The sequence below is a fragment of the Mustela lutreola genome, chromosome 17, assembly GCF_030435805.1.
Source record: "Mustela lutreola isolate mMusLut2 chromosome 17, mMusLut2.pri, whole genome shotgun sequence".
In the NCBI taxonomy this organism is placed as follows: domain Eukaryota; kingdom Metazoa; phylum Chordata; class Mammalia; order Carnivora; family Mustelidae; genus Mustela; species Mustela lutreola.
This window is the reverse complement of record NC_081306.1, coordinates 48,078,964-48,100,007: the sequence shown is the minus strand read 5'-3', so window position 1 is coordinate 48,100,007 and position 21,044 is coordinate 48,078,964. Positions and strand designations below refer to the sequence as shown.

General features: G+C 50.0%; 1 protein-coding gene across 6 annotated transcripts in view; it reads left to right on the top strand.

Annotated features, from left to right (window-relative positions):
* The window catches only part of CALN1 (calneuron 1), a 495,943-nt gene that overhangs the window by 115,634 nt on the left and 359,265 nt on the right, over positions 1–21,044 (top strand). Inside the window, exon 1 of one of the 6 annotated variants that reach the window (XM_059154796.1) lies at positions 8,049–8,070. The exons of the other annotated variants lie outside the window; for them this stretch is intronic. The gene's annotated coding sequence lies outside the window, so the exon portion shown is untranslated. Of the gene's footprint in view, positions 1–8,048; positions 8,071–21,044 lie in introns of those variants that run through there. 6 annotated transcript variants of the gene reach the window in all.

The following is a 21,044-nucleotide window of genomic DNA, read 5'->3' as shown; positions in this document are numbered from 1 at the left end:
CTTTTCCCTCACGTCAAGCCTACTCTTTGCACTAGACTTTCAGGGTCTCGGCCTTGCTTTGAACTGTGCCCCGATGGCTCTGCTCCCCGTGGGCGGGGACAGCCTGGTGGTTCCGATCTCTCCCAGCCTTGCCCGTCGTGTGGGTTTTCAGCTTGGCTTGGCCTTGGCTCTCGCTCCCGCCCTGCTCGCCTGGCCTGGCCACCTGATTTTCACGCTACCGTCCGTTCCCTTCAGGGCCTGGCAGACTTTTCTGTAAAGGGGCAGGTAGCAAGTACTTGTGGCTTAGTTCTTCACCCCTGCGGTTGAAGCCGGAGGCAACCACGGACGACGGGTCTGAGTGCGGCCGGGCTGTGATAAACAAAGGGCGGCCAGGTCTTGGCCGGTGGCTTAGGATAATTGTCCAACCGCCTCTTCCTGACGTGTGACCCGGGACGACGGTCTCTTGAGAGGTCTTCAGCCTTGCTCCGAGCCCTGGGTCTTGTCTCCACCGTGAACTCCCAGGAGCCCTCCCTCGCTCGCTGACCTTCCTGACCTCTTTGCGTCCTCACTTGGCAGCCCTGGACCTTGAATAAAACCAGACATTTGCTTCTTCAGTTCTTGGTTGGCTAACCTGAGGCCATTAAAAATGTATGTTGTTCAGCCACGGCTGAGCCCTGGGCTGATCGAGTGGATTTCTTCTCCTTCCCTTCGCCCACAAGCCCAGGTCCCCCCAAGGCTTGGCTTGACCCCACTGCCTCCCTGTTTCCCTCCCTGTCTGTACCGCAGAGCTTCGGACAAGGAGGACCTGCCCCTGCTGCCCCCGCTTTCCGCCTCGTTCTCACCCAGCCCCTTCACCCTTTGCTGCTGGCCGACCCCGTGTCACAGCGACCCCGTGTCTCCCGCCACCTGCTTGTACTCACCAGCCTTCGTCTGACGTTGTCCCCTGAGCGCTTTCTGGTTTCCGCTCAGCTCAGACAAAGGAAACCTGAAACCATCCATCCTCCCGGTGATGCCGTGATGAAATCCCAGCCGGCCCAGACCCCCCAGATCCCCCCCAACCTTTTTTAAAAAAGATTTTATTTATTTATTTGACAGAGATCACAAGTAAGCAGAGAGGCGGCCTGGGGGAGGGAAGCAGGACCCCGGTTAAGCAGAGAGCCTGACGCGCTGTGGGGCTCGATCCCAGGATGCTGGGATCATGACCTGAGCCGAAGGCAGAGGCTTTAACCCACTGAGCCACCCAGGCGCCCCTGAACTTGGCTTTTAAAGGTCACTCATAGCCTCATTTTAAGACCTAACCACGTGGACTCATTCTTGTGCTGGGAAACGTTTGACCCCGTCAACCTCCCCTTTCCTCCTGGAGCGTCCCCCAGAAGGAGCTCTCCTGACTTCATTTCTGGACTCTCCCCTTCCTGTGTGTGTGTTGTGCTGGGGCTTCCATAACAAAGCACCTCAGACCCGGTGGGTTAAGCCAGAGGAGTTTATTTTTTCACAGTCGGGGAGGCTGGAAGCCCACGACCTCGCTGTCAGAGGGTCGGTTCCCTCCGAGGGCTGTGACGGGGGCTCTGTGCCAGGCTTCCTCCCTTGGCTTGGGGGCGGCTGTCTTCTGTCTCCGCCTGACCGTCCTTTGTGGGTGCCTGTGTCCCCGCTTCCTGTTCTTGTAAAGACTCTGTCCCATGGGATTAGGGCCCACCTGAAGGACCTTCTTTTAACCCAATGACCTCTTTAAAGCCTGTCACCAAGTAGGGTCCCATTCTGAGGCATCAGCCTCTGAATTTGGGGACAGACACGTTTGAGCCCATAACACTTTTCTGTCTCCATGTTTCCCTGTACCCTCAAGTGGCGGGGTTCCTGAAGTTTGTGCCTTGGCCTCTTTGTTTTCATGCTGTAGCTTCTCTCGGAGCAACCTTCTTCCCTCCGTGCTTGCGCTATCTCTTGTAATATCCGGATGGGAGATGTACCTGGTCCCACGGGGCTGGCCGACGCAACTTGTCCCCAACAGAGTGCACCATTCGCTCCCAAACACACAGTGTTCTCCACCAGGAGCCCCTGGCCCCACAGACACTCAGAGGAGGAAGCCTCACGTCGTCTCCGGCCCCCCAGTCCCCCTGGGATTTATTGCGGGGTCAGTCCGATCTTCGGACCCCACTCCTGCTGTCTTGTTCTGACCAGGACTTGAGCGAGCTCCCAGCGGCCCATCCGCAGGAAAGACTGGTCAGTGACACCCCTGGGGTCCGGCTGCGTCTCCCTGACGTGGAGGTTTTGGCTCCGGAGTGACTTCGCTGTCCTTGGGCATCGACCCCTGTGGTCAAGCTTGGCCAGATGTCGGACCTCTGCGTCTCGGCCCCTGCTGCTTCTGCCACCCGCGGGCCCAGCAGAGTGGGACGTCCCCAGCTTCCGTGGTGTTGGCGTTCACACACATCCGCGCACGGCCTCTTCTGCTCACCGCCTTGCGCTGGGGACCGCGTTTGGAACTGGAGTCCTGGGAGGGTGAACGAAAGGGAGGCGCCCTCCCAGCGAGGGACCAGACCTGCCGTGCGCCGACTTCCAGTTCCTTCTTCCCTGTCTGCGTTTAAGCCCTTTTAAGGGGCTTGGTGGTGTGTGCACACGTGTGCGTACATGTGTGTGGTTTTTCCACGTCTCTTGGCACCGCGCTTTGCCTCACACCTGTTTAGAGGTGCCTCTTCGGTGTGATTGGAGGACAGGACTGGGAGCATCTAGCTGCATTCCGGCCTCTGTGATCTTCCGACCCGGGCGTGGGTGCAGGAAGCCCGGCCCGGCTGGTCTGCAGGTGGTTCTCCCGGCGACAACTCCCTGGCTGTGCGGTTATTGGCTCTAACATCAAATTTGAGGATCGCTCACACGCTTCTGGGGAGGTGGCCGGTGGGGGCGGGGTGGGAGTTAAATGAGCGAGGTCTTGAATTCTTTGGAGAAGCAGGAGAGTCAACTAAGTAAACGTGCTGGGAAGGCGGTCCGTAAAGGGACTGTTTGGGAACATTGGACCAGACGAATAAAGGAGTCATTAATTGCATTAAAAATCTAATGATTTGATTTTAATCAAAGGTCCTCTTCAATGGGGCGCCCCTTCTGCATTGGACGGAAGCTTCCAGCTCATTAGGTAATTGGCAGACGGAGGTGAGAGCTGAGAAAACCTGGCTGGATGGCACAGCCACAGGAAAGCTCCGTCGGAAATCCCTGCCAGCGGGTCAGGCATTATAATGCAAATCACCCCGAAGCAGAGTTTGAGCCCCTGAGCCCTGCAGAGCATTTTTCTGCAAGGGTGTGGCAGGTTACCATTATTATTATTATTTTTAAAAAAGATTTTATTGATTGATTTGACCGAGAGAAGCAGAGAGAGAGGGAACATAAGCAGGGGGAGGGGGAGAGGGAGAAGCAGGCTTCCTGCCGAGCAGGGAGCCCCACGCGGGGCTCGATCCTAGGACCCTGGGCTCACGACGTGACCCGAAAGCCCATGACAGAGCCCCCCCGGGTGCCCTGCAGGTGACCCTTCTTTTTCTGTCTTCCTAACACAGGCACCCATGGTCCATTTCACTCGGAGGAAGCCCTTTGGGCTCTGGCATTTGCCAGGACTGGTAAACTGGGGGTGCCTCTGGGAGGGAGGGGACCTGAAGCCTTTCCCGGAGGCCTGTAAGGTTTGCCTCCCGCTCGGCCCAGCCTCCTGTCCCTCAGAGCTGCTTTCGAACCGGTGGGGGCTCCCTGGCTCGGCCCGGCCGCCCAAGGGCCCGCCCTGTGGCATCAGCTCTCCCCGGAGTTTGCCACCTGGCTGTCCCATCCTGCCGGGTGCTGGCCGTCCGCAGTCCCTGCGCCAGCCGACCAGGCAGAGCAAGCGGTGGTGAAAAACAGCCGTGGCGTCCGTCTCGGTCCAGCCCGCCTGCCTTCAGAGACGCGCGGAAATCTACTGCCCCGTGGGGCGGTGGGGACGGAGACTCTGCCACCCCACAGGGCTTTCCAGAGGAGAGAACCTCTGCCGTCCGGCCACCGCTTTCTCCTATGCACAGGTTAAGTACCAAAGCAAAAGATCTGTGGCCAAACACTAAAAAGTAAGCAAATAGAACAGAAAATGGACTCTTTGTCCCACAAAAGCTGAGAGAACCGTGGATCCCAGCTTGGGGCAGAAGCTCCCAGTTTGTATCGTGTGTGCTTTCCTGGGGGTGTCGTGGGTGCTTAAGGCATCCCCCGGCTTATTAGAAGGGGTTGTGTGTCGACACCGTCGCATGAGCCATTTCTTAGCTCAATAAGCTGCGCTGTCCCTCCAGACAGTCACATCGGCTCCTGCCCCGTCATTTTTCAGGAGTTCATGCTATTCCACAAGTGGACACAAATTGGCATTTCTGACTTTGACTTTACTATTGAAAAATACTGCACATTTGGTAGCATTTTTCTTTTGAGAGAGAGAGAGCAGGTCCGGGGAGAGGGAGAGAGAGAGAGAGAGAGAGAATCCTAAGCAGCCTCCAAGGCCAGCACGGAGTCTGCCACAGGCTCAGTCTCACGACCATGAGATCGTGACGTGAGCAGAAACCAAGAGTCGGATACTTAACCGAGTCACCCAGGCGCCCCCAGAAGTATCTTGAAGGGTAAGTTCTTAAAAGCGGAATGACCACGTCGAGAATTCGAGTCCCCTTCCTCAAGCTGGTTCCATCCCCTTTCTGGCTGGGACCTGTGAAAAGGCTCATTGTGACACATTCTCACCTGTCGGCATTGGTTGGTTTCTGAAATGTGGTAGCCCGATCGTGTCCCATTGTCCCATCCCGGATTCCTGGGATCGTAAGCAAGCATGCACATTTCCCCTATACTTAGTAGCCGTTTGATTTTCTTGTTTGCTTTTGCACATTGCGTATTGATGTTTTATGTCCGTTTTTCTACCGAGGTGATCTTTTTTTTTTTTTTTTAATGACTTGTAGGCACACTGATAGAAAGAATACTACGTTTTGTTTATTACATGTTGCAACATTTTCCATGTTTGCTGTTTTGTATTACTTTTTAACTTCTTGCTTTGAAGTATATGTAATTACAGGTTTTACTCTCCCTCTTTTTCTGAAGATTGATTTATTTGATAGAGAGTGTGCATGCGTGTGCAAGTGAGGGAGAGGCAGAGAGAGAGAGAGAGAGAGAGAGAAACTCAGGCAGACTCCAGGCTAAGCGGGGAGCCCGACGTGGGCTTGATCCCAGGATCCTGAGATCATGGCCTGAGCCCAAACCAAGAGTCCAACCCTTAACCGACTGTGTCACTCAGGTCCCCCCTCCCTTTAAATATTTAAGTTTGGGGTCAAGCTTCAAAAACTCTTCCTCGTCCTCGAGACTACATATTTACTTCTAAATTTTAAATTTATCTTGTAAATTTAAAAACCCACTTTTTATTACTGTCGTGTGTTGTGCATAGCTTAAGTCGAATAGCGTTCAGTGGCTTCTCACAGAGTCCCTTGCCGTCCTGGGGAGGTGTGCCGTGGAGCAGAGGTCCTGGAAGCCTGCCATGGGGTCGGGGTGGGGGGGCAGTTCTGTGCCTAGATGGGCCCCCACGTCTGCCCCTCAGGGTCTGGTATGGCTTCCTACTCATTTCTTTTTTTAAAATTTTTATTAACATAGAATGTATTATTAGCCCCAGGGGTGCAGCAGGTCTGTGAATCATCAATCTTACACAGTTCACAGCACTCACCATAGCACATACCCTCCCCCGTGTCCATGACCCACCACCCTCTCCACACCCCCCTACCCCCAACAACCCTCAGTTTGTTTTGTGAGATTAAGAGTCTCTTATGGTTTGTCTCCCTCCCGGTCTGTCTCCCTCCCGATCCCATCTTGTTTCATTGATTCTTCTCCCTCTCACGCATTTCCGCCGAGGTTGACCAGCTGGCTCTCTGTCTGCCCGGCCCCGGGCCCCCGGAGGCACCAGCCACGGCCAGCATGTGCCTCTCAGTGCTCCGGCCCCGACCGGCTGCCCCCTTCCTTGTGTGCAGACCCAGGCTGAGCTCCGAATTTGTCCTAACCTTCATCTGCTGAGGCAGGAGCTTCCCCCTCTGCTGTGTGACTTCTGCCTCTCCCTCGCCGCTCCTCCTCTTTGTCCTTGTGGCTTTCAGAGGACCCATGTCCTGCCTGCCCTCAGTCTGTCTTATCTCAGCAGCGTCTTGGAAAGGGGAGACCCTACACCAGCGAGACGGATTTGCCAGTCTTACCAGAAGTCTAATAAAATATGTATTTTTGTCATTAAATGTTTAAGTCTGTCTACTATTAATGTTATTGTTACATTTTGCAAATGAATTTCAGGTTTTCCCATACGACTTCTGGAACAATCCACCCACGGGTTTAGAGACGCGATTTCGTTACCCACCCAGTCGCCGCACTCCCTCGGGCCGAACTTCTCGTCTGTTAATTCGGCTTCTCTACTGCATTTCTTCTGTTTCCAGTGCTGCCCTGGCTTCATTATTAATAACTTGGAAAAAATCCACAAAAGGGAAAATTTTCCCTTTTTCTTTCTTATATTTTTAAGGTACCAATTTTTGTTTTTTGTTTTAATGGGAAGAGAATTACGACCTTCCTGGTCCTGCCTGTCCAGATGTCCCAGGGCTTCCAACTTGTCAAAACCATTTCTTCTTAATGATGCTGTGTCATTTTTTTTTCCCTTTGACGTTCTCGTCCTTCTGGAATTTTCTAAGCCGGAGGCATCTTTTCCAAAGTTATATTTCAGAAAGGATATATTGCCAAGAAGAAAAAAAAAATCAGGAATGGGGCGGTCTTGGCTCACTCGTAACCCTGTTTTCTGTCCCCACATCTTCCGCGTGGCTCCGTGCCATGTGTCCCCGGGAACCCTTGGTGGGTCCAAGCCGGGTCAGAAAGCGAAAAACAAAACAACACGGGCCTGACTCATCGGGACCAGAGTCTCCCTGCCTGCGAACGGACCTCATGGGGCTAGCACGGCTGCCTTGTGGCGGGATGCGTTGTCATCCTTGGTTTCGCTTCTTCCCTGTTCACTCACGGCTGTCCTGGGCACGTCTCTGGGATCTTTCCTATGTCCATGGGTCATCCCCATGCTTCTTGATAGTCTGGGCCTTGCTACGGCGTCCAGATCTTTACAGGTCACCCCACCCTCTTAAAAACATACGTAGCCCATGTTTGTTCTTTCACAAGCATCTCCAGGCTTCCTCTCGGCCGCTTCTGAAACTTCACAGCTTGCTGTTGTGCGTCTGTGCCGAAGTCACCAGATGCACGAGAGGGCCCCGTCGCCAGCCCAGTTGGCGACTACCCAAGGGACCGTGTGAGGTGACGCAGGGTGAAGTCGCCGAGAGCGCCTGAGGTCACACTCTGTGCCCTGCCCTCCCCTCCCCGCCCGGACCCTCCTTCCCCACGGATGCTGCCGTACCGGGGCCACGGCCGTGGGTCCTCAACTCCTGACCGCCAGGAGCTGGGTGCTTTGCTTTCCACGGGCTGGGCTTTGTGCAAGGATTTCCCGGGTAATCCTAGTGAAGGCTCATGACTGCTCCGTGAGGCAAATCCTCCTGACGCCCATTTTATTGGTGGGAAAACTGAGACTAGGAAGGTTGCGTTGTCTAGGGTTTTGACCCCTGCCGGCCCAGGCTCAGGGGTCTGTTCAGCAGGATCGCCCATCTGCTCGGCTGCCGTTCTGTTTCGGGTCTAGAGGCTGGGGAGAGACCACCTCCCTGAGCGAGGAGAGCTGGACGCGGAGGAAGGACCACGCTTAGCATCAGGGAATGATGACATGAGGGGGGTGTGTGGGGCACAACGGGAGATGCCCACAGGCCGGGGAGGGCAGGGAGGGCCGGCAGGTGCGCTCCCGGAAGCGCCAGCCCCTCGATGGGCATCTGCTGCTTTCCTCGGGCTCCGGTCTGAACCCCCCGCCCCGCAGCCTCCAAGCAGAAGCACAGGCGAAGCTGCAGCACAGGCGAAGCTGCTCATTCCGGCTCAGAGCAGCTCCCCGGACCCGGTGAGTGAGGTCATTTCAGGGGACAGCGGAGGGAAGATGACGAGATTAGGTTGGCTTTCGTACCTCTCTGGCTTCAGATGCAGTGCGGGACGCGGTCCAGGGCTGCTCTCCCGGGCTGGCTGGGGACAGAAGAGGTGAGCGCACAGTGGGGAGCCTCGCACTCGTGTTTGTTTTGCCTCTCGGTGTCCTTCCCTGCCCGCCCCTTGCGATCCGTCCGCTTCCCTCCGATGCCCTCAGCCAAGGGCTCCTGACGGTGGCTTCGCTGCCCTCATCCCGGCGCCCGCGCCGGTGCTCCTGGACCTCCCCGCGAACGCTCCCCACCTCCCCTGTTTTCTCTCGTCCCTTTTATGCTCCCACGTTACCTTGCCTGGACCTTTTGCTTTGTCAGAGGAGAAGCCTCCATGCCTCCGTGTCTTGGACCCTTTCGAGCCTCACTGTGGCCTCCAGACCGTTTACTTACATGCGGACTCGTGTGAGTGTTTGGTGGAGCTGAGGTCCTGCCTCGTGCTGCGGCTCCAGAAAGATGAACCCAGCAGCCCGGGTCCGTATTTCTGGGATGACGAGTGCTTTGGGTGGTTGCTGTCCGCTTGTCCCGGGGACAGCCTCTGGAGAGGTGTCTCTGGAGCCTGACCACTTAGGTTTGACCCCTACTCTACCGTTTACTACTGTGCAGCTTGGGGCACGTACTGAATTCCTCGTCTGTAAACGGGGGTAAAAGTAATTGGACCTCCCCGGCTACCGCTGAGGTATTACACAACGTTGTTTGTAGAATTCCCTGCTCCTCGAAACAGGGGCACTGTTTCCATGCACGACCTATTCTGAGCCATCTTCCTTTGGTAGTTTCATGCCAGATGGACGTGGTCTCCAGAGAAACTTCTAGCATCATTGTGGCTCCATGAGCGGTCTTGCTCCTAAATTTGACTCTTCTGCTCTCACTGGCCCTGGAGGTGTGTTGTGTTCCAGGTTTACTGTGGGAAGGCGGGAGCCCCCGGGGAGCTCGTGTCCGCTCTGTCGTGGTGGTTTTCAGGAAGACAAGCTCTTTCGTATCATTCATTCATGCACACATAAGTTCCATACACATTTTTGAGCCCTCATATGCGGACAAAGGGCCTGATGCTGGAGAGCGCGGTGTCCAAGGAGCTCATAGTCTGCTTGTAGTCTGTTTTTAATGTCTCTGGAGCATAGAAAAGTTTCTCATTCTTCTAGCAGTTTCCTCTCCATCATGGCGTCTTTTGAAGGTTAGAGACTGACCAAGAGGCCTCCAGGATGTCTTCCTGGTAAACTCACCATTTTAGCTTGTGCTTATTTTGGGGCTCTGCCTTTTGCTTCTGTCCGCAGGGACCCTTCTCTTGGCAGCAGATGTCCCCGTGGTGACCGCCGTCTCGCGTTCTGTCTTCTGTCTAGCTGTTGGGGTGACCTTGTGTCCTGTTTGTGACTTTCCCGGTGCTGTGCCCTGTCTGGGGTGTGGCATTCTGCAGAGCACTGGTGTCTGGCCTGCAGGTGAGAAGTCTGCCCAGGGTCACCGTCCCCACGTCACCTGGACCAAGCTCCACGAGGCGGCTTGCTTGTGGAAGTCACTCTGTCTGTCCGAGTTGTGCATAGTTCTCAGGCGCATGGGCCGGATTTTACTTAATCTGTAAGACTCTTATCCTGATAGTTTGTGCCTCTTTTGAGGACATACTGGTGACTTCTGCTCTAATACCATCTGGATCCCAGCATAGAGATGCCCTAAGTCCCAACCACGCAAACAACTGAACGGCCGAACTGACCTCCCCCGTGGCTAGATGAGCTTCAGCTTTCCCCCCGGTGCCCTTAGATTTATGCAGAAACGAGAAGACATCTCAGGGGAAAAATGAAGTCCTTGTCCTCAGCGCTGTGTCTTATTTCCAAATATTCTCATGCTGTCAACTCTGAAATAATAGGTGAATTTCAGACTAGTTTCCGTCTGAATGATGGATTGAATGAATCTCATTTGCATGCTTTTCATTTTATGTAAATTGGTGCAAACGAGGCTGACTCTCCAGGGGTGCAGTACCTTTCTCTATGAATCTCTTACCGTCGGCTCTTCCGGCTAATATAGGGCCAGTTCAAGCCTCAGCAAAGACCAAAAAGCAAGAGACTTTCAGACTCTGGTTTTGTCCCTCCTCATCCGTATCTGCCCACAGCTGAACTGTGTCCCTTCCAGAATTCGCCTGTTGAACCCGCACCCCCACCGCGTTGGGATCTGGAGGTGGGGCCTTAGGAAGAGGATCCGGTTTAGTGGAGATCCTGGGGTAGAGGCTTTGTCACGGGGTTAATGCCCTCCCTGATCAGAAGACACACTGGAGAGCTCGCTGCCTCCTCTCCTTTCTCACTGTGTGAGGCTACGGAAAGCAGCCTCTGCCGCCGGGGAGAGAGCGCCCACCGGAAACCGGCCACACCGGCACTCTGGTCTTGGACTTTGAGTTTCTGTAACTGAGAAAAGAAGTCTCTCGGCTGTTTGATTCAGCTGCCCCGTCTAGGAGCAGCCTAGGACAGCCAGCGAGGGATTCAAAGTGTCATCCCGGAGAACCCGGCACGGTCAAGGTTGGGTACCGTGTGCCGTGACTTCCCACAGACCCACTGTCTTTGGGAGACCACGAGAGCCCCTCCTTTGCAGGAGGGAGTCTGGATGTGTGAGCAGCCAGCAGACGAGATGCGTCTGGAAGGGTTAGCAAGAAACCCTTACGGGTGGATCTCAAAGGCAGAGCCATAAAAATTTATTAAAATTAAATCCTCTCGTATTCAACTTATTAGTTAAAAAAGCCTGAAGGAGGAACCTGGAAAAAGCAGCTGAACTTTTTGTCTAATTGCTTTCAGAAAGGACAACTCAAAATCCTCTGCCAAAATCATCTCTGTTGGCAGGTGGAGCCTGAGCATTCCGAGGACGCCGGCGTGGACTTCCTTCCAGCAGGCAGGTTCATCTAATGACCCGTGTGTCCTCGGTCCTTGGAGAATCTCAGGGAGGCATTTCCACTCAGCATCCAAGTTGGTGGAAGCAACGTCCATCTGTGTGGTCAGCATGGCTGGGTACTACTGGACCCTCGTGTCTGCCGGCCAGGGCGCATCTTCCGAGGCCTGTGGTTGCAGACACAGCTGTGCTCCTGCACGATGGCTGCAGCCACCTGACCCCTGGCCTAGAAGCAGCCTTTGTCTGCCTTTAGCTCCCGGTGGTCCTACCTCTCTGCCCCCAACGTGGAGGAAACGCAGGCTCTTCTGTTTGTAAAATCGTGTTAGTTTCTTCCTAGCTGTAAAAATGAGGTAGATCTGTGGTACTGAGTGTGGAAGGTTCAAACAAACAGTTACAGTGACTCGTCGCTCAGCAATAACGAGCATTTACATCTCGCTTGATGTCCTGCCAATCACTTTTTTTAAAAAAAAGCTTTTATTTATTTGAGAGAAAGAGATCACAATCAGGTGGAGAGGCAGAGAGAGAGGAGGAAGCAGGCTCCCCGCTGAGCAGAGAGCCCAATGCGGGGCTTGATCCCAGGAACCCAGGATCATGACCTGAGCCGAAGGCAGAGGCCTAACCCACTGAGCCACCAGGCTCCCCCCAGTCACTTCTCTGTGACTGTACATAGGAACATGCATGGGTCACGATCCGTATGAATGTGTATGAACATCCTATGAATGTGGATGTGACCAGTAATTATATTTATATCGTCGTGATTATGCTCTCCATATAATTTAATGGCCCGGTGTTATAAAAGTAGTGCAGGAATAGGATAATAAAACACAGTGTAAGTGGGCACAAGTAAACGGTTAGTGTCCCCATCAGCCAAACCTGCCACGTCCGAGGCCTCTACTTGGAGCCATCTGTAGTTCGAGCCCTCGGTGGGAAGTCGCTCCCGATGAAACGCTTCTGCATGTTTCGGTTCCCCGCGTGGACTGGAACCTTCCCATCTCCCGTGAAGGACCCGGAGACCCCACTGCCCTACAGCCCTCCCTGGCCTGATCCTGCAGTGTCTGCTGGCCCCGTTTTTATGTTTAAATCTGCGAATTGAACAGCTTCATCGCTTGAACCCATACACTTAACTCTTTATCTCATTATTAACTTTAACGAGGACCTTTGGCCCTCCTCCTGGGAGAGACGAGAGCCTCCGCACCCTGCACTCCTTTCTCCCCGTCCCCTGCCCCTTGTGTCATTAGACGATCACGGTCTCGAACACGAATGCTCGGTTCTCTTTCTGGAGTTGGAATGTCTGTGATTCGGCTTTGACTGCAGACTGGAAAAGAGCAGAATTTGTATTTAGGATATGATGATACTAATCCACGCAGAAACTACTCTTGGGCCGCTTCTTAAAAAAACCCTCACCATCGAAGGGAGAGAGGAGTGAGGGGGCGCCCACCGGACAGAGCCGTGGGGGAAAGCCCCTGCCCTGGGCGTTCTGGATCCGGTTTGCCCCCACAGCGGCCTTCCTGTGGGATGTCACCTACGGGCCGGGACCCGTACTCTCCCCCTCAGACTGCTTGTAAGTTTTGCCGACATCGTTCGTTAAGAGATCCTGTTAGGAGTGTCTGTGAATCGCACACTTTCTATGTGCTTTTCTTGACTGGATGTTGCCTGCGTAAAAATTCATTTTTCCCACGAGACTCGAGCTCCTGGCTCCGTCGTCACCTGGTTTCCGTTGTCACCTGGTTTCCGGTGACGCTGAACTGTGTCTCGTGCCTGTATCGTCGTCATTCGTCAGGAAGTCGCCTGTTCTTTGCTCAAGCTTTCTCCGTCTCTCCTTGTGTTCCGAAACTTTATGAGGTTTTGGGCTCTTTGGGAGGTTTGAGCTACCCGGCCGGTCTTTTCAGTCTGAAGGTTTGTATCATCAGAAATGTCTTTCTCATTTCCTTTCCTTCGGGCTTTCTGGTCTCTCATCTTGAGCGGCTTAGTGGGTGGGTGTGGCCATTCTGCGTTCATCCTTACTGTTCACTAATGACATTTTCTGGTTTTCGATATTCTGTGTGGTGTCCGTAATTTTCTCCTCTAGTTCTATTGACTTTTTTTTTCCTCCCTAATCAGAATTATCACTTCCCCAGGCTCCTAATTTCAGATTGTTCATTTTTTGGAAGCAGCTTCTCGGGTCTTTCTCAGATGTGATGCTAAAATTCTTCCAAGGTGCCTTCTCTTTCTGGAGTGATCCTTCTTATTTCTGGGGTCACCTTTGCTGCCCTGCTCCTGGGGATGTCGATCGTCTTCAAGGGCCGGGCAGCCCTTGTTTGGCATGGCTGACGTTTCTGAATGGAAGTGCCCGTTGGAGTCAGGCTTCCTCTCAATGACACAGACAGGCAGACTTCAGGGACCCCGAGGGGGCCCAGCCAGGAGGGTCGTTGGCTTTGCACAGGATAGCGATCAAACACAAGTCAGGAAGTGAGAGCAGAGTTTACTGACCGGCGCGAATGAAAGAGCACAGTACACGGAGTCTCCCTGTCACTTGGGGTTGGGGGTTTATTTCGGAAAGGGCTCCAAACTACGTGCTCCTTTGGAACCCAGGGTCTGATCCAAGGTGAGGGTCAGGTGAGTAAGAGTTGTCATTCCAAGCTTTGTTCGAAGCTGATGCCCCAGAGCTCAGGGTCTGGTTCTTCTTAGACGTTTCTGGGTGTGTGGGTGCCCAGAAAGAAACTCACAGAATGATTCCATTTCTTGCTTCCCCGTTGGGGCAGGAACATGGCTTCTTTGGTTTACTCAAAAGCAAGGTGAAATGTAGAACACGAGTAGATGGGGCTTAGCAGAGAAATGGCAGAGAGAGACTATGTCTTTCTAAAATGGAGTCCCTTCGGGTTCCCTACTCGCCATTACAGCTGCAGCCCTTTCCAGGGTGGGGTGTGGATCCAGTTTAACAGTCACAGCGGGAAAGCTTGAACAGGCTGTCCCCATGCAAATATCAGAGGAAGAGGGCCTTACCCTGGGGAACCCTCCCAGCCCCCAGGAAGTTCACTGTTACAAGAGAACGTTTTTCCTTGGACTGGGAGACTCACTCAGCTCTTCCAAGAAAAGAGTTTCAATCAGTCACCTTGGTTCCACCCTGTGTCCATCTAGCTCTTAGTACCTGCCACCTTGACATGCTCTTGGTTTTTGACCAAGCCCCTCTCTGCCTCTGCCTTCCTCTTATCATGTTTTCAGCTCAGATTTGCTCCACTCTACCTTGTCCATCAAGTTGGGCAAAATCATTCAGCCAGTTTTTTGGGACTAAGGATGACGGTCCCTTTCCTCTATGTTCTGGGCTTTGCTGACTATATTCCATTTGGTTCTTTTCTACCAGGGTTTTAATAGGATTTTAGGAGAGAGAAGTATGTCCCTTTATTACTTGAAATGCTATTTATTTATTTATTTGAAATTATTTTTAGAGTTAAAACACCATATTGTGACGATTTCTAATGTCATTGAAATTTTAGTAGGCATCATTGATATGCAGTATACTCTGATAGGAATCTGTGTTGCTTATCGGTTTCTATACTTTTAGATTTTTCTTATTTTTCTTTCTTTCTTTCTTTTCTTTGTCCATTTTAAATATGATGTAACGTGCGCCTGGGTGGCCCAGTCATTAAGCATCTGCCTTCAGCTCAGGTCATGATCCTGGGGTCCTGGGATCGAGCCCCACATTGGGCTCCCTGCTCAGCAGGGAAGCCTGCTTCTCCCTCTCCCACTCCCCCTGCTTGTGTTCCCTCTCTCGCTGTCTCTCTCTGTCAAGTAATAAATAAGAATCTTTGAAAACAAAAGAAAACTACAAAAATAACAAAAAATATAATGCAATACAATTTTTTGGTGCTCGAATCTTTGACCATATCTCAGGATCGGTTTCAAACAATAGCGTGGTTAGATCGAAGGCTGAGAACTAGCCTTTGGACTCTTGATACATAATTGCCAAATTGTTTCCTGCAAGCTGGTGTCTCAGTGGCTACAAAGTACCCAGCTTATTATATTCTCACCAATACATTAAAAGAAAATAGGGACGCTGTGGTTGCTCTTTGGTTTAGGTGTTCAGCTCCTGATTCTGGCTCAGGTTATCATCTCAGGGTCCTGGGATCAAGCCCTGTGTCAGGCTCCACACTCAGTGTTGGGTCTGCTTGAGATTCTCTCTCTCCCTCTGCCCCTCATCCTGTTTGCACACAGTCTCCAAATAAACAAATAAACAGATACTTTAAAAACAAAACCCTCCTAAAGTGAAAAAACAGATAGCATAAAAATTGTGTTTCTTTGGTTACTTAGGAGATCTGCTGTGGTTTCCGTATATTTTATTAGTTCTTTGTCTTTCCAGTTTCGTGACTTACCTATTCGTGTCCTCTTTGTGCTCCCCGTTTGCCTCTTAGTTTTGTTTATGCTGTTTATGATGCTCAGATGTTTATATTTTTATAGGGGGAAGGCTTTCAGTCTTTTCCTTTGTGATTTCTGTAGTTACACTTCCAACTTTGAATGCCCTTTGACCATGAAAGATGGATTACAAATTTGTATGTATTTCATTTCAGGTTTTGATCACTTAATTTTTCTTCTTGGTCTTCTCTCTTAGTTTGCTCATGTCTTACTGCATTAAGTAGACGCTCTAGGATAGTGTTACTTAATAGAGCTGAGGGCACTTTGTCTTTTTCCTCATTTTAATGGCACTGTCTCTGCAGTGGTTTTCAAAGTAGGGTGTGTAGGGTATTCCTTTAGATATAGGAAGAAAAGAGAAGGAAGAAATTATACCTCACTGCAGTCCCCTGTAGAGAAAGAGCCTGACACCCTCAACTGGTCAACGGCCTGCTGGTCTGATGTGACGAGGGCTATGCGTTCAGGGCAGGTGGATGTCCTGCACATGGGGGCAGTGACCAGGGCAGGTGGATGTCCTGCACATGGGGGCAGTGACCAGGGCAGGTGGATGTCCTGCACATGGGGGGCAGTGACCAGGGCAGGTGGATGTCCTGCACATGGGGGCAGTCACCTTGTTCCCACTGATTTCCTCATGCCCTTGTTTCCAGTGATTTGTGAAGTAAGTACCTGGTTAGGGGAATTTATAAATTATATTAATTAATTTTAATTGGACTAACACCCCAGAAGGGCAAGATGTGTGCCAAAGCTCCAGCTTTTGGATCGTGCTGATCATGCAGGCCTGAGTGGACCACAAGGCAATGGCTGAGATGGCATTTTCTGAGGTCCCCAAAGGAGACCTTCATCAGCACTTTATGAATTAAAACACCGACCAGTCCATCAGATCTGACGAAAGTTGGCTGAAGCTACTGAAAAAATGTGAACAAGACTATTTGAAAGGTTGAACTTTAGTCAGTCTCATGAATAATAAAACCTGACCTAACTCATTGAAACGAAATGGAAAATGGCTACAGATGGCTTTTGTACCACAGGAATGCCTGGGGCTTCTTTCAGGGGCAAAGGTCTTAAAAGAGTTGTCAGACACACACAGTCACCCCCTCTCCGTCATAAACAGGCAAATGATCCACGTTTGCTGATCTTTTCTGAGATGGCAAGATGTTGTCTGCTACACACACTGGAAGATGACACTTTAACAAAGGTTTGAGGAAATGACTTCTTTTCAAAGGAAACTCATGCTATGGAAAGAGCATTTTGAAAATCATGGTTTTGGAAATATTTCAACCATGATGTGATTTTGTTGCCAAAAAAAAAAAAAAGATGAGCGTGTTCTATCTATAAACTCAAATCGGCAAAGTTGAAAAATCTGGAAACGGAATTTTGTTCAGCACTTAAAGATCTTCCAAATGCAGAGATCAAGTGTTTTTTAGACCCATTTGTTAAAAATATAAAAATGGGACTGCTTGCAGTTTGCAAAAATCATCCATTGACATTAGGGAAGATGAAACGTTACTAGCCAAAATATCGGCAAAAATCTTGGTTCGCTTGTAGGATGTGAATATTGTGATTGAGTAAATACTGCCAATGACATTTTTCTGCAGTTTGGATCTGTGTCTCTTTCTGAGGCATATTTTTGGTTACGGCAGATGTTAGAATCAAGTATAGAAATACACCCAACCTAAAACCAGATATTTAAATCACTGCCTAACAAAGTGTTATGTTGAGATTTTCAATAAGCATGAATGATATTAAATCACATTGCTTTCAATAAAGAAAATCTAATTTCTGGGTTTTGAGAGAAAAATCATTTATTTAGGCCGTGTTTTAAATTTATTAGTCTAGAGTTGGCTGCACGTAGAAGTCTCATATTTCTGGATGTTTCCTGTTTGTGCTTTCTTTTATTTGTTTTAATAAACCTGTCGGAGTTTGTCTAGTTCATTGCTCGTGTTTCAATAACCAGCTCTCGTGTCTGTTTTCTAATTCATCTCTTTCATTATTATTGTTTTCTTCATTTATTTTGTTGTCGGGGGTTTTCTAAGAAGTTGGCATGGAAGAGTCATTTCATGTTTGTTCTTTCTCTTTGGAATAATGAAAGCCTCACAAATGCCTTACCTTTGATCTGAATATTTCTTTGCTGGATACCTCCTATACTTTTTTTGTACAAGTTATTTCCATTTTTGTTTTTTGAAGGTAGACCTGTAATTTTAACTTAAAAACATTGATCTGGGAAGTATTTCAGGGAGTCTATTAACACATTCAGTTTTAATATGTTCTAGGGATTGAATGTATAGTGTGGTGACTGTGGTGAGTAATAGTGCATTTGGGGGTTCGGGTGGCGTAGTCGGTTGAATGTCCCGCTCTTGATCTCGGCTAAGGTCATGGTCTCTGGGTTGTGAGTTTGACCCCGCTTTGGGCTCCCTGCTCAGCGTGGAGTCTTATTGGGATTCTCTTTCTCCCCCGCCCCTCCCCCTGCTTTCTCTCTCAAATAAATAAATAAATTTTTAGAAAATATTGCAGTTGTGTACTTGAGATTTGCTGAGAGAGTAGATCTTAACTGTTCTCACTACAAAAAAGGAAATGGTAATTATGTGGCACAGCCGAGGTGTGAGCTAGCACTGGGGTGATAATGGTTTTGTGGATATGTAAGTGCCTCAGATCGACACATTGTACACCTTAAACTCACACGGCGTTGTGTGTCGAGCATCTCTCAAGAAAGCTGGACCAGGTGTCACATTTAGCTATTAAAATATTGACTTTTATTCTTGTTTCTATTTATAATTCAGCTGTGCCGGATCTGCTTCTGAGTACCTCTGCGGAAGTTTGCTTTGCGGTCTTCTGTTTGATAAATTTTGGTAAATGTTCATGGGAATCTGGGAAGTGATCTCGGGGGATGGACATGCACGTGCACACACACACGCGTGTGCACACACAGGAAGTCAGCCTTCACAGGAAAATGTCTACGTTACTCACATCCTCTATTTTTTTGTCCAGGTAATTTGTCAAAGGTTTAGAGGGTGTACTTAAAGTCTTCACCAAATTTTTTTAATGAGTTTTTCTTTATATTTAAATTATTTTTACTTTCTAATATATGATGCATAGAGGTTTGTGACTGACATTACTTTTGAATTTTACCCATTTTAAACATGAAGTGACTTTTTATACTTTCAACGCTTTTTTGTTTTGAATTGTTTTGAAGTCGGAACTTTCCGTTCTTTTACATTTGCCTTCAAATCATTTCCCATCATTTTCAAAAAAGGTTTCATTTATTTATTTGAGAGAGTGAGCGGGAGAGAGCACGAGCTGGCAGAGGGAGAGGGAGAAGCAGGCTCCCCGCTGAGCAGGGAGCCCGATGCGGGACTCGATCCCAGGACCCTGGGATCATAAGCAGAGTTGAAGGCAGATGCTTAACCGACGGAGCCACCCAGGCGTCCTTACTTATTTTACTTTAAATGGTCTTTCAGAGGCAGCAGGTGACAAAAATTGTGTCATTATTGTGGCTGCTGCTTGTTCTCAAGGAGGCTGAGTCTCATTCTGTCATTTTGTGAGTCGCCGTAGTTTCTACCTGGGTGCTCAGAGCTCTTTTCCTCTTCTTTGAGGTTCAGAATGTCACCAGGATACCTAGTTTTGTAAGCGTTGTCAGGAAGCTGATGGGGATTGTTCTCCTGTTGTAACACAGAATGCCAAATAAAACAGAACAAAAATATAAATATGCACCCTGCCAGGCGTCCGCTTGCTTGCTATGTCTGTCCCCCTGCCCCTTCCCCTGCTCTGCCCGTGTTGTAGGGACTGTTTCCTGCAAACTACTTGTCTAGAGTTCCGGGCCAAAGGGTGGCACCAGCGGGAGATGAGAAGGTGGCTTAAGACAGAGGCTCGGGCATTTCTCCGCACCTTGAACCCCCTTTGGCAGATGTCTCCAGCGGAGCTCTTTCCCTTTCTGTACTGGTTCCTGCCCTGGACCTTGACAGAGCAGAGCCCGCCCTTCCACGGCCCCTGTTCCTGCCGGGCAGCCTCTCCCAGGGTTCTTGCCCCTTCGAGAGCTACCCCCCAACACTGGTAACATAACTTTTATTTTCTCTTATTTTATTTTAATTCAATTAATTGTTACACAGTGTATTATTAGTTTCAGAGGTAGAGGCCAGTAATTCATCAGTTGCATAGAACACCCAGTGCTCCCTGCGACACGTGTCTTCCTTAATCCTCACCACTGGGCTCACCCAGCCCCTGCCCCCTCCCCTCTGTAACCCTCAGTTTGTTTCCATGGTCTCTCATGACTCGTCTCCCCTTCTGATCTACCCCTCTTTCCTTCTCCTAATGTCCTCCAGGCCATTCCTTATGTTCTACAAGGAAGTGAAACCATATGATAATTGTCTTTCTCTGCTTGACTTATGTCACTCAGCATAATCCCCTCCAGTCCCGTCCATGTCAGTGCAGATGGCAGGTGTTCATCCTTTCTGATGGCCGAGGAATGATCCGTTGTATATGTGGACCACATCTTCCTTATCCATTCGTCAGTTGAAGGGCATCTCAACTCCTTCCGTCGTTTGGCTCTTGTGGACATTGCTGCTATGAATGTTGGGGTACGAATGAAGCTACAACTAAAAAAGGAATGGGGGAATTTAATTTCAAGCTTTTGAGATTTAATTTGAGGAAATTGTTTATAAGATACTCAGAGATAAAAATATGAAAATTAAAAAAAAAGAATTTAAAAAATGCAGAAGATACTATAATGTAACTGTTAGGATTTAGTTTGAAGACCAGTAACCGCTCCAGGTATGTTAAAAAGGAAGGGACTGAATGCATGGGATTTGCTGTTTTCAACTTTACAAGGGCTGACGGACTGGATTTTAGGTGGGTGTCCAGAGTGACTCCCAGGATAACTCAGAATCGACCTTCTGGGAGAGTTACTGCCACTAAGACTGCATTTGGAATAGCTTTCCTGTTCCTAAAACTTCCTCTTGCCCTCCCCGAAAGCTGGAGAGTGGACCCCTGAAGCTGTGATCCAAGGACGTAGGAGCCATTGCGACTCCTGCCACCATCTCCACGACCTCTTCGTCACAGACAGGAAGCTGGAGAGTGGACAGTGGAATATTGCTGCAAGACACGTCATGTTTCTGTTGCCTTTTCTTTCCTGTAGAAACAACCAGAAGTGGTCAGGAAGAAGGTTTTCATCCGGTGTCCTGCTGGCACCAACCCATATGAGCTTGTGAAAGGCATTTGTTAAATTTTCAGGCATTTCATGAGCCTGTTATTACACGCAGCCATTCTAAAGTGAATGATAAATGAAACGTGCATTCCTCAATGAAGGATCCACTGACAGTTAATTATATTTAAAAAAACAAAGGTAATAAATACCCCAAACCCATCACTTCCTAGTTATGTGACTCCGTTATCTGTGGTTTGTGGTTAACTTGGTGACATCTGTGGGAACGGTGTCTGTGGAAATACGTGGAAATCCTGGGAGAGCTGTGCTGGTGTACCATGGCACATCTCTTCCCAAGCCCACGTTCAGTGACCTCATGTTGACTGCTTGGAGCTGGCCATTTGTTGTAGGAGTATATACACCTTGGAAATGGGAAAATACTGTAAATCAAGACTTCCGAATTTTTATTTTAATTCCAGTCTGCTCAACAGACTCCATGAGTGTGGGCTGCACTTGGCTCCTTGCTTCTAGAGAACTGAATATGGTGAAAGTGATGGCATGTGATTTCCAAGACCAAGTCGTCAAATCTCCCTCCTGCCTCTTGGATCACTCGTCCCGGGGGAAGCCAGCTACCCTGTCCTAAGCACACCTGAGCAGCC